We start from the raw sequence: 12,969 nt of genomic DNA, 5'->3' as shown, positions 1-12,969 counted from the left end.
TAGGTCTAAAGCATTCCTATACATTCATAAAGCTTTATTTAAAAAATCAATCATATCATAGTAGCAGGACAATGAGAAACAGACATTGTATAAAATCTATTCTATGTCCCTCTTTCTGTCACATTCATTTCTTTTTGTTTTCAGACTGCTGGACAGGACACACTGGCTCAAAACAGAAATCTGAAGAGAATGTGATGGAGTCTGCAAACTAATAACAGCCTTCCTTAACAGGACTGCTCATGTGAGAAACTTCTCTAAATGATTATCACCAGAAGTGAAGTGGAGACTCCAGAGAGAAGTATGCCAATTAAATATAGAGATGAAAAATATGCTTGTAATAAACAATACTAAAAATAAATAATTAAACAAACATTTCCAGTTTCAAAATGTTTAATAGAGATGAAGGTTCCAAATACTAATATTGTGATAACTTGGAGCAAAGCAAAATATAACTTTTTAAAAAATCAACATGGGACAAAGAAGTATACAAATATGAATCTTTGGCATTAATGTGTTTTACTTTGCATTAAAAATGTATTAACTATAATAAAAAGCTTTGCTCTTCCCTAAATTTAATATTGTGCTTGAAACAGTGATACAAAATAAATAAATAAAGCTATTGGAAAATTATGTACACCATTAAAGAAACTGTTAAAATATTTATATTACCGGTATACTCACCATGGCCTTCAAACAAATACACTGTCATTATTATTAAATTCCAACTTGTTTTATTTTCTCGAAAGCCTTCCCTTACCTCTTAATAGGTAAAAACAAATAAAATCTATTTATATTACAATGAAATAACAATAATTTTAGACTAAAATGCAATGTTACCTGCATTAGTTGCTGTAGTTCAGATTAAAAATAATTTCTACAAATTCATAAACTAAGGCATCAGGATTCTTAACTTTTGCATTCCACTGAAAGTACAGTATCATGTATGATTCCTGCCTTCAAATGGTTAAGCAACAAACTCAAATTATTTTACTGAATCAGATTTTTTTTTTAGTATAAACTTTGAAGTTTTAAAAAGCTACAGGCATTTGTTGGTCTACTAACAATACACGTTCACGCCATTTGCATGCTATACAACTTTCTATTTACACAAAACGTCTTTATGGGAAAATCTAATGATACTATTTAGGATCCAAGATGACAACCTTACCATGAATTACTTACAAACCTACATGCTCCTGATAAACATTGTGTAAATTTTAGAAACTGGGATGCAAAAGTCATTCATCAATCAACAACAGAGCCAGAAAATGCATTCCAGGAAGCTGCAAGCTATTATGTTTACAATATTTTTTAAGGGTTGGAGTCTTTAAATTCCTGCAGTGGTTTGATGTTCTGAACATACAAGACACATTTGGACAATAAAGACGATATAGACACACATAAAAGAAGTTACACTGGCCACTCTTGTGAAAATATAAAGGGGCTGATTAAAAATTCTCTAAAGCTTGTTTCATTACAGATGGAAAGGAATAAAAAAGAAGAATCTAAAATCTCAGTTCTCAGCATCAAATTAAATACCTATCAAATTAATCCTTAAAGTAATCCAATTAATAAAATATGATGCTGCTAAAAAGCTGCTGTCATTCAAAATATGTATGGATAGTCCCACTGAAACAAAGAGGCAAACAGCCAAAGTTGCCTGTCCTACAAAGCTGCCCTAAAGGATTTCTTCAAAGTAAAATACCAACCATAAACCAACTAAAACTCAAAGGAAGTTTAAACTTAAAAAGAAGCTCCTCTGCGTTTAAAAGCAACCACAAATGCCTTCTGGTAGCTCAAATAATAATACCTTTCAGTTAAACATTTTCAATTGCACTCAGAAATTCACACAGAGAAGAGGGATGAACCATTACCGCTGTTTATAATTTTACAAGCCTCTGAAAAAAAACTAAAAAAGAGAATATACAGCAAGCAGCTTAACCTAATTTCTAATGTGAAGAAGCACTCCTCTGCTCAAGCTCTATAAACAAGAAAAATAAAAAATATAATGCTGTACAGAATATCTTATGACTTTCAACTCCTAAATTCAAAGTTGAAATTACTCCAATATTACATGCAGCCTCTAATTTTTTTCCACTTCAATTTTTATAGAAATTACGTACATCGCATGCAAAGAGGCAACACATTAATAATACACAAGTGACTAAAAAGTTGTTCATGCCTGCGACATAAGCCCATCCAAGGTACCCCAGTCACAAGAAAAATGCACCTGAATGGACGATGAATATACTGTCTGTTACCATGGCACCTCAATCTAATTACATGACTGATCAGGGCTAGAGAGAGTGCAGTGAAACCTACACCAGTGACATGTCTCTACATGACTGCACACACACACACATACATATGCACAGAGAGAAATGTGGAAAACCTATCAGCTTTTTTGCTTACATTTACTGTCGATGAGAATAAGGACAGTTCTATTCAACACAAAATGACCTGTAAAAGTTAATAGGAGAAAAATAAACCTATAACACTAAGTAATACAGTATCTCATCAGTTATCTCTTCCTCATTCATAACCCTTGTTCTGAGAGCAATAACACTAGGCTGTCCTCACCAGCCAGCCAAACAAATCCACATTGACTGATGAAATCTGAATTTGCTAAGGTTTCACTGGAGATTGTAATAAGCTGCCCCAGAATGTCACCAAAGTAACTGGTTACACTGATTCATATCTAATTTACTAAACCTGTCAAAAACACAAAATGTGGATTGCTAAAGATTTAATCACCTCCATCATGAAATATTTTGTATTCAAATGTGTAAAAAAGAATCCACAAACTAAGACATGCAACTACATAATTGTGGTTACCCAAATACATAATTGTAAAACTAATTATTATGCACATTAGGAAATTATAAAGTATGGGATTTCCTTCCTCCTCCAATTCTAGGGAAAAATATTATTCTGGAGGAGTCCCTATTGCATACCTTACGGTAAACAAAATAAAAATAGCTTGTTCTTGTTAGCCACATAGTGTGGCATTATATAACAAGCTTTCAATTTGCTCTCTTTTCATCATTGGATTGTGATCTTTTTCTTTCTTTCTTTTTTGCGGCTCTTTTTACAAAATCCAAAACACCTCAGGTATCTGCCTTTTAAAATGTTATTTTGTTGTTACCTTAGCATTTCAACACAGATCGACTTATGCAGAAAATACTTTTCTCTCTAACATTTTTTTGGGGGGAGGGGGTAGGCAATTGTTTCGAGCCTTCGAGATCACAATAAGGTTTCGGGAAACTAAAACAAGGTAACTTTTGCAAAAATAATTTAAGAGTGAGTGACGGGAAGCAGGACAGCACCGAGAGACACAAAACAGGATTCAAAGGCAGCGATACGCGGAATTGTCTCTCTTCTTCTCCTTCCCCCCCCCTTCCTTTTTCTTAAAGGGGGGGGCAACTCCGTCGTGTCTATTTAAAAAAATAAAAAGGCAATTCCTTCCTGGCAGAATCTTGGCAGCCCCTGGCAGGTCCTGCACGGTGCGTCTTTTCTCCCCGAGAAAGCCTAGCGGAAGGTGAAAAGCAGAAGCTGCCGGGGAGGATGGGTCAAGGTGAAGGGGAACACAGGCCCCCACCTGTAACGGAGCCCTACCTCCTCGCCCGTGCCCAGCAGTGGCCTTTACTCACTCACTGACTCCTTGCTGTAGTGCCCGGAGGAGCCTCCAGCCGATTTGGGGCCTGAATGTAGGAGCATAGTGGAGGAGCTGGAACTGCTACCGCTGCTGGGCACATCCCAGTCCCAGCGCCGCCTCCTCCTCCTCCTCCTCCTCCTGCGCCGCCTCTTCGCTTCATTCACCCCTCCGGCAAGCACCCAGCCCCGTACTATACAGTGCAGCGACGGCTGGCCCTCCCTACTATCAAGCCGGGGGAGGGGAGAAGGGCGGGCGCTCTTCCGCTCGCCCTCGGCAGCCCAGCCGGCCTTTAGCAGCGGCAAGAGAGAGAGAGGAACGCGACGCTAGCCAGACGGCGGCGGCGGCGGCGGCGGCCAGCGAGGCAGCCGGCGGAGGGCGTTGCTTCGGGACGCGCTCAAAACTCCGCGGCCTGTGCTTAAGCCGCACGCTCCCCGCCGCCCGACTTCCCGCACCGATGGTTCCCCCCCTCCCCGGGCGCAGTCACGCACTTCGGGGGACGAGGCGGCGGGAAGGGCGCGGGCAGCTCTCTCAGCAGCCCCGCTTTAACGCCAATGCGCGCCCTGGATGCTTTATAGAGAGGAGGGAAAAAGCCGAGCCAGCCCCGCACAAAATGCCAAATGGGCGCTGGGCTGCGCTGCGCTGGGCTGGGGGGGGGGGTTGTCATGCGACTTCCTGTTCTTTCTTTACTCTCTGCTTTTAAGGAGGGTGCGGGAGGGGGGCATTTCTCGTATGCCCAGAATGCAAAGAATTTCAGCCGGGCACCACCCACAGCACGTAAAAATAACACCAGCCTGGCCTGGTTTCTCCTTCTTCCTCTCGCTCCGGCCTCCTCGACACGAAAGCCGGGGGAAGGTGTTGGGGGGAGGCGGAGGGGGGGCAGAGAGAGGCGGTGGGGGGGGGTAAACGAGAGGAAGAAAGAAGCGATGCAATTTAGAAGAATTCTTACAGGGCGACTTCCAAGCCGTGGCATAACGGAGCGTTACGTCGCCCTTCCCCCTTTCCAGTAACCTTGTATGTGTTTTTCCAGCTGGAAATATCTGGAGGCTTGCTTTGGGGTGGGGGGGGAGGGGAGCGAAAGAAGCGAAAGCAGAGAAGGAATTTTTAAAAAGCCACTTACTGTATAAAGTGTCAGTGGAGACTGGGGTGTGGGGAAGGCGGACCGGAAAAAAAAATACTTGCCCGTTGATCTCGAGGGTTCGGGATTTTATTTTATTTTATTTGGCATTTTTTTTAAAAAAAAAGAAAAAAAATAATTTATTTCTCCCCCCCCTTTGGTTGTGATACAGTTGCTTCCTTACCAACTGTAATAGAAATGATGTCTGCGGATAGAAGCTCGCTCCTCTCTTCTCCAGTATGTAAATGTGTAATAGAAGGCAAATATAGAGCAGTGGGCAGCCTCTGCGTTAGCTCAAGGATCCTACTTCATGCAAAGGGGTGGAGGAGAAGGAGGCAACTCTTTGTCAGACGGCCAAGAGAGCCACACAGATTATTGCATACGCACAACAGAGCCTGGCCAAGCCAGCCTTAACCCTTTCCTTCTAATAGCAAAGAATGTGGGGTTTTGTTACCGTTGCACTTCTCCTTGCCTTTCCTTCATGATTCTCTATCCTAAATTAAGCACATATTCTTCCCTATGGGTCTGTCCTCTTCCTTCACTGAAGTCCCCAAACCTCACAGGGATATTGAGGCAACTATTGCCTTTTTTAAACAGACTCTTGCAAGTGATACCATTATGGGGGGGGAAAATACCTAAAAACCTTCTAGTGTGCATCTATACTCAGAATGGACAGTAACTTTCATAGAGTTTGCTCCTTGATAGTAAGTTGACTAGTTCCGGGGTAGGTAACCTTGGTTCTTTTATGACTGGTGGATTTCTGGGAGTTGAAGTCCACAAGTCATAAAAGAGCCAAGGTTGCCTACCCCTGACCTAGTTCATGCTGAGGCATGACTGTAGTAATGATCACAGGCATGAGGGAGAATTTTGTCCTATGTCACAGTAGCATGCAAAGAGTCGAGAGATGCTTGCACCAGGTAACTGCGAATCCATCACTGTTCTGTACTTCACCATTGGCATACAGTGCTTATTCTCTTTGTTACAGAAGCTCGGCTACCTCAATATGCAGTTACGTGGGTGATAGTGGGAGAATTGGTGGTATACCCAGATAACACTACTACTAATACTGCATCCAGTTTTGGTCACCACGATGTAAAAGAGATGTAGAGACTCTAGAAAGAGTACAGAGAAGAGCAACAAAGATGATTGGGGGACTGGAGGCTAAAACATACAGGGAATGGTTGCTGGAATTGGGTATGTCTAGTTTAACGAAGAGAAGGACTAGGGGTGACATGATAGCAGTGTTCCAATATCTCAGGGGCTGCCACAAAGAAGAGGGAGTCAAGCTATTCTCCAAAGCACCTGAAAGCAGGACAAGAAGCAACGGATGGAAACTAATCAAGGAGAGAAGCAACCTAGAACTAAGGAGAAACTTCCTGACAGTTAGAACAATTAACCAGTGGAACAACCTGCCTCCAGAAGTGGTGAATGCTCCAACACTGGAAGTTTTTAAGAAGAGACTGGACAGCCATTTGCCTGAAATGGTATAGGGTTTCCTGCCTGAGCAGGGGGTTGGACTAGATGACCTCCAAGGTCCCTTCCAGCTTATTATTATTATTATTATTATTATTATTATTATTATTATTATTATTATTATTATTGTGATCTGCATCAGTTTTCAATAGACTTCCAGATACAGTCAAAGTGTCGGTTCTCACTTTTAAAGCCCTTTGCGCCATAGGACCGGTTTACCTGCTCCCTGATGGTTTCTGCCTTTCCACTAGGTTCTCTTGGTGAAACAGCATCACCTTGTGTGGCCTTGGAAGTGCCCTCCCCTGTCATGGCACTGCCTTATGCAACAGCCTCCCCTCCCTCCAGTTATACCAAAGGGCTCAACCTTGTTGGCATTCAGGAACAAGGATGTTGATGGAACTACCAGAGTGGTTGTGCTTGATTGGCAGATGCAAGTTTTATTGGGACTTCAATTTTTGTCGCTGATGTTCACGTGGTTTTTTTTTATTGAAAAGTTTTAACATACAATTTTCCTTTAAAACTCCCCTCCCCCTCCCTTCTTCCCCCCCTACCTCTCCCCCCTCCCCCCCTCCCCCCCCACTTCCCAGAGCTAAATACAAGGTATATATATAAAAAGCAATCATAAACAATCATATACTAACAACTATAAACTCTTAAATCCAACACTCTCTAGCTTATATAGGATAAAACAAACCTTAATAGTATTAAATATATATAGAAAAACTAAAAGAAAAAAAGAAAAAAAAGAAAGAAGACTTATTCAAATGCTACATGAAACTTCTTAACCCTATACTTGTTCTGGATAAACTCAATCCATTTTCTCCATTATGTTCACGTGGTTTTATCTTCTAGTTATACTGCTAGCTACCTATAGTTCCTTGTGTTAGGTGGGCAGCCATATACATTAGTTTAATAAATATATAAATTTAAGATCTCATTATTTTGCACATGGAGAAATATCCTATTTAATCCCATAATAGAAATACCTCCTTGAAGAAATATGGGATCTCAATCAGAATAAGAAATATTCCTTCATTAAGTTAAAAAAATATACATGGGAAAGGCCTTATTACCAGAGACGACTTCCCATCGCCCAGTGCGCTCACACAGAGAGGGCCTCCTCAGGGTGCCGTCGGCCAGACAATGTCGGCCGGCGACCCCCAGGGGGAGGGCCTTCTCTGTGGGAGCACCAGCCCTTTGGAACCAGCTTCCCCTTGAGCTTCGGATGGCCCCGGACCTCCGGTCGTTTCGCTGCGACCTCAAAACTTTTCCATCAGGCTGACCTGGATTAACGATGGGTTTTTAAATATGTTTTAATTTTTAACTGTAGTTAATCTATTTTGGGGCTATTTAATTCTTTTTTAATTTTTGTATTGTTGTTTTTATTGTTGTAAGCCGCCCTGAGTCCTTCGGGAGATAGGGCGGCATATAAGTCCCAAAAATAAATAAATAAATAAATAAATAATTTAAAAAACCCTAGATACGGCACCATGTTACCCTTTACAGGATAATGGACTACTTGATGTTGTTCCTCCTTTCTCCTATTTTATTATGTTATGGAAAACTTAACATGGAGATAGTTGAGTTATTTATTGTAAATTGAAGTTGAAGGGTGAGCCAAAATTGAAGGGAACCTGATTCACTCTGATTAATTGGATATATGATTCATTAGTCTTTTGCTTTCCCCAAATAGAGTCAATCATTATAAATCTGAGGTATTTTATGCATGTCCATAAAATCTATTTTAACATGATACCTATCATTAACTTAATCATTGTGAAACTTTCTGGGTTTGTGGAATGCACTGAACCATAAATTAAGCACATATGTTAGGTTTGCACAACATGGTTCCCTAAAATGAGATTGGACAGATTGTTGTTCATTGTGTTTTGTAAACATAGAGCAAGTTTGAGAATGGAGTTGCTCCTGTGGAATTGTTTATATGAAACAATATTCTTCAGAAAGAGTATTCAGGTTCCCAAGTTAGTCAGATATCAAGTTATGTTATGTTAGAAAAACTGTTGAGGAACTTCAATGCACCCCAAGATGGTATATTGACACTAGCTAAAACTTTTAAGGACTTTCATAACAACTAAAAATCAAATGGTTAAAATAGTACCTAGCTATTTCATTAGAATAAAAGACTAAAGCCGGTTTTGAAACAATAAGGTCGGTTTATCAGATCTGGGTAATTTGAACTCTAGACAACCTGATAAAGTTTGATAAATAAGTTTTCACTTGGAGTTCTATATTAAATGCAGTAATTTAACAAACGTACTGCTTTGTGTGAATTGCTATATGCAGCTAAAATAATTACTTAATCAGAACTGAATTATGGTCTAGCTGTAAGAAATGGCAAAAGCTACAAGAAATTAATCTGAACTTTTTCAGCTTAATGCCTAAATACACTGAGGAATGTATTATCGATAAAAAAGTCCAAGTTATTACAATTTAAAACACACCCAAGAGAACAGGACATCATATTTTTTCCTTTCTAAGTGAGGGTCTCCTACTTTTATTTTATTTAATAATGCTACGGTATCAGCAACCAAAACAGAATTTATGTCCTTTCCCTTTTAGTAACCTCCATAACAATAGAACTGGGGCCCATCAGCATCAATGCTAGAAGCTATAGAATCTCAGGTTCTCTCAACAATTATATTGCATCATCTCAGTACATCAGCATGATATCCAGAGTACAAGCTGCAAATCCAGACCATTGATATATGGCAGTAGAGATACAGAGAACTATTTATTCTGCCATCTTCTGGTCATCCATATTTTTGTAACCCAGTTCTGTTACCTTTTAGCCCATACACCACATGTACATGCTTCAAAAGTTTTTTCCAAAGAATGCTTCTCCTTGAATCTTGTCATATATTCATTGTAACTGTTTATCTTTTGTTCTGCCTTCTTTGAAACAAAAAAAAAATGCTGGTGCTTTAAGCTGACAGTTCATTACAGTTAATGTAATTTTTAAATCAGCCGTAGTATTTTGCATCATTTCTGTAAAATTGTGGAGCTTTTTTTAATAGAGACCTGAGAAGTGCTATGGTCACCTGAATTCTGCAGCACATCTTCTGAATTATTTTCAAAGATTCACAGACATAATATGGTGTAGTATTGGAGTACTTGGATAAAGCTCATCTGATGCCTTTGCTCTTTATTCAAGGGGAAAAAATCCCCTGAGTTGTGAGGCTCTTCTACAATAGTGCATAGTTAATGTGCCAGGAGATAAGTTGTTACTTGAAGATTCATCCCGTTCAATTGTTGGCAATGTAGTATATATTATTGTTTTGCACACAAACTTATGTACATAAGACAACACTCAGCTTGACATTCTAAATGCAGATACACTGTTCAGAAATTATTCCATGATGACATATGAGATAATGTATACACTACATATGCTATAGGTAGCACAGCTACTGTATATTTATGATAGTGGAAGACATAACATAGCTTTACATTCAGATATGCTGACTTAACATCATCACTAAGTATTGCAAATATTCCTCCCAGCCTAAGTATTATTTTCCAGATAATTGTCATACAAATAACATAATTGGTCTCACTACAGCCTCTAGTGAGTAAGAATAAATCATTTCTCAAAAGCAATCATACAAGCTCGAAGAAAACCTTTTTGGAAACAGCCAGTACTTTGATTGGGGCAATTCATATAGTCACAACTTTATTTCAGGCCACAAACCTTTTGCTCAGCTTTGGTAGGTAGGCCAAGTTGTACTGCCAACATCCTTCCTTCCTTCCTTCCTTCCTTCCTTCCTTCCTTCCTTCCTTCCTTCCTTCCTTCCTTCCTTCCTTCCTTCCTTCCTTCCTCCTTCCTTCCTTCCTTCTTTTTTTTCCAGCCAACTGTGGCAGGCTTCTCAAACTATACTAATTGTTTTGAGATTGGTTTGGCAGCCTTTAGGAGATTGTGGTTACAGAATTATATAAATAAATCACACATGTTTCAGATTTTCCTACATAATTTTAGTCTGTCTTTAGGGAGAAATGTTTTCTAATAATTTTGGATTTATCAATTTCTTTATTGTCTATTCTTCCTTATATTTATTGCAAAAAAAGGGAAAATGGCTCAGATGTGTCTTGAGTCTGAGACTTCTTTGTTAAATATACTTGATTATTCATGCTACTGAAAATGTCAAAAATAATTGCCAAAGACCTTGCTTATACTGTCACCATTCCACTTGGCAAACATGTGTCCAAGAATAATGCACATAGGGTGTCTTTGAATTAGAATTATTCCTAACTTTAATGAGATTCATTTATAATTATTTGAGGCCCTGGTAGCTTATTTACAGTTACTGCTAACTATTGGGTAACAATAAGCTACATGTTGTAACAATAAGTTGCAAGGATGTAAGCAACAGGTCAGCATTGTTTCTGTAAATGCAGTAGTTCGTTAACATTTCTTTCTTTTTATCAACCCATAATCCATTTGGATATTGGTTTGAATATCTATACCAATGTCCATGTAGAACAGGGGTGTCAAACTCAATTTCATTGAGGGCCGCATCAGCATTGCGGTTGCCCTCAAGGGGCCGGGTGGGTATGGCCAGGGTGGGCATGGCATACTGGGTGGGCATAGCTAGATTGCATATGGCCTACTGGGTGGGCATGGCCAGCTCTACATCGTTGTCATCAAGGGTGCCTATGGGGGCCTGGGCAGGAGTGGGACAGATCTGAGGGTCTCTGGCAGGAGGAGGGTCTCTGGGCCAGGGCCAAGACAGTGGGGGCCGTTCCCTCACTGTTTCCAGGATGGCTTCGCGGGCCACATGAAACCACTTCGCGGGCCGGATCTGGCCCCTGGGCCTTGTGTTTGACATGTCTGATGTAGAAGAATGATATGGTAATAGAATAAATAAACAAATGTGGCAATAGTATACATATGACAATAGCGAGTCTTTCTATTGACTTAGTTAATTTAAAGGGGTGGGAATGGAACTCGGTCATTGCCATTGTCCCTTATTAAAAAGTAGTCATGGGTGATGGAATTGAATTCTGGAAGAAGAAAAAAATACTCAAATTTAATTTGGTTGCAGGGGCTGTAACGATAAGGATTTCATTGAGCCTTAGGTTGTTCCAAGATGATTTGAGCAAACTTAAAGAACAGAAGTTTAGTAGCTTGTGGGGAGAAATTTATTTTTATTTTATTTTAATAACATATTTAGTGGGATCTACATATTTAATATAGGTAGTTCTCGACTTACAACACTTCATTTAGTGACCATTCAAAGTTATAAAAGCACACAAAAGAGTGACTTATGACCATTGCAGAATCCTCACAGTCACGTGATTTACATTCAGATGCTTGACAACTGACTCACATTTATGACGGTTGCAGTGTCCCACAGTCCTGCAATCCCTTTTGTGACCTACTGATAAGCAAAGTCAATGGGGAAACTGGATTCACTTAACAACAATTTAAGAACTGCAGTGATTCACTTAACAAATGTGGCAAGAAAAGTTGTAAAATGGGGCAAAACTCACTTAACAAATTTCTTAGCAACATAAATTTTGGGCTCAATCGTGGTCATAAGTTGAGGACTACCTGTATTACTTGAATTTGTAATATTAAAAAAAGGATTTGTGCACAGTTCCTATTATGTTTTAGGCATCCACTGTATTCAATAGCAAATTCTACTGCTAATTTTTGTCCCTGGAACCTTGACATTATAGATCAGGTATCCCCAACCCCGGTCCGTGGACCAGCAACTGGTCTGCACAAAGAAGCAAAGCCCCATTCGCGAGATGCAGGCAGCACACAAAACCACACATCCTCCAGTCACGGAAAAATCTCTCTCTACAGAACCGGTCCCTGGTGCCCAAAAGGTTAGGGACCTCTGTTATAGATAATATTTCCATGGCCTCACCACTTAAAATTATCAGTATATCTTTCCAAAAAGCATTGCTACATTATGCAAGAATGTTGATGGACTTTAAGCTACACTTATCAGGTGAACGTCTTTGACCTCTATTATGCTAAAGGCTACATTAACAATGCAATCCTACGCATGCTTATTCAGAGGTAAGTCCAATGGGGTTTACTCCAGGGCAAATAGGTAACAATCAAGACTGAAGTTTAAATTTTAAGTTATATTGGGCTTCTCCATCATCAATTCCATTCTGCTAAAAATATTTTTACCTCTTCTGGTAAGATTCTTATCTAGCAGATACTTTTAGTTGAGTATAATTGAGTATACTTTAGCATAGTTGAGAATGTAAAGCCATTTTTGCATAATTGCAATGCTTTAAACTTTCAAATTAAAATATCCACATCACATTAAGAAAGCCTTATTCAATAATGAATAATATTTATTAAAAAATAATTTAAGGAATAATATACTACAAAGTGAATTCCTAAGTGAAAGTGGGGGAAGATGGCAGCTAAAACTTCTAAAGCTCTTCGGAATGCGGGGTCTTCCCTGGTGCAGGAGACCTCATTGCAAGCTTTGCTTCCTCCTGCATCTCCCCCGGTATTGACGCTTAAGGATTTACAAGATGCTCTTGGAAAGCATGCACAATTGATGTCTGATATGATGGATGAAAAGTTGAAAAAGCTGGAGGAGAAAATGGAGGAGAAAATGGAGAAATTGGAGAAGAAGATGGAAGAGAAGTTGAGAGCAATGAGGGTGGACATCTTGTCTATGGTTGAATCCGTAGCTGAATGTGTGCAACAGCTGGATGTAAAAGTGGAGGATCTCAGTGA

At 39.7% G+C, this 12,969-nt stretch overlaps 1 protein-coding gene across 4 annotated transcripts in view; it reads right to left on the bottom strand.

Annotated features, from left to right (window-relative positions):
- The window catches only part of ATXN1 (ataxin 1), a 234,641-nt gene extending 229,574 nt beyond the window's left edge, over positions 1–5,067 (bottom strand). For 2 of the 4 annotated variants that reach the window (XM_081325120.1, XM_081325124.1), the window contains exon 1: positions 4,773–5,067. The gene's annotated coding sequence lies outside the window, so the exon portion shown is untranslated. Of the gene's footprint in view, positions 1–3,650; positions 3,759–4,772 lie in introns of those variants that run through there. The other 2 variants (XM_081325122.1, XM_081325121.1) reach the window with 2 other exon arrangements.
- Between the last annotated feature and the right edge of the window lie 7,902 nt (positions 5,068–12,969).

Source organism: Vipera berus (genome assembly GCF_964194415.1).
Source record: "Vipera berus genome assembly, chromosome: 3".
Taxonomy (NCBI): Eukaryota; Metazoa; Chordata; class Lepidosauria; order Squamata; family Viperidae; genus Vipera; species Vipera berus.
The sequence above is the reverse complement of the archived record's forward strand: the minus strand, read 5'-3'. Positions and strand labels throughout refer to the sequence as shown.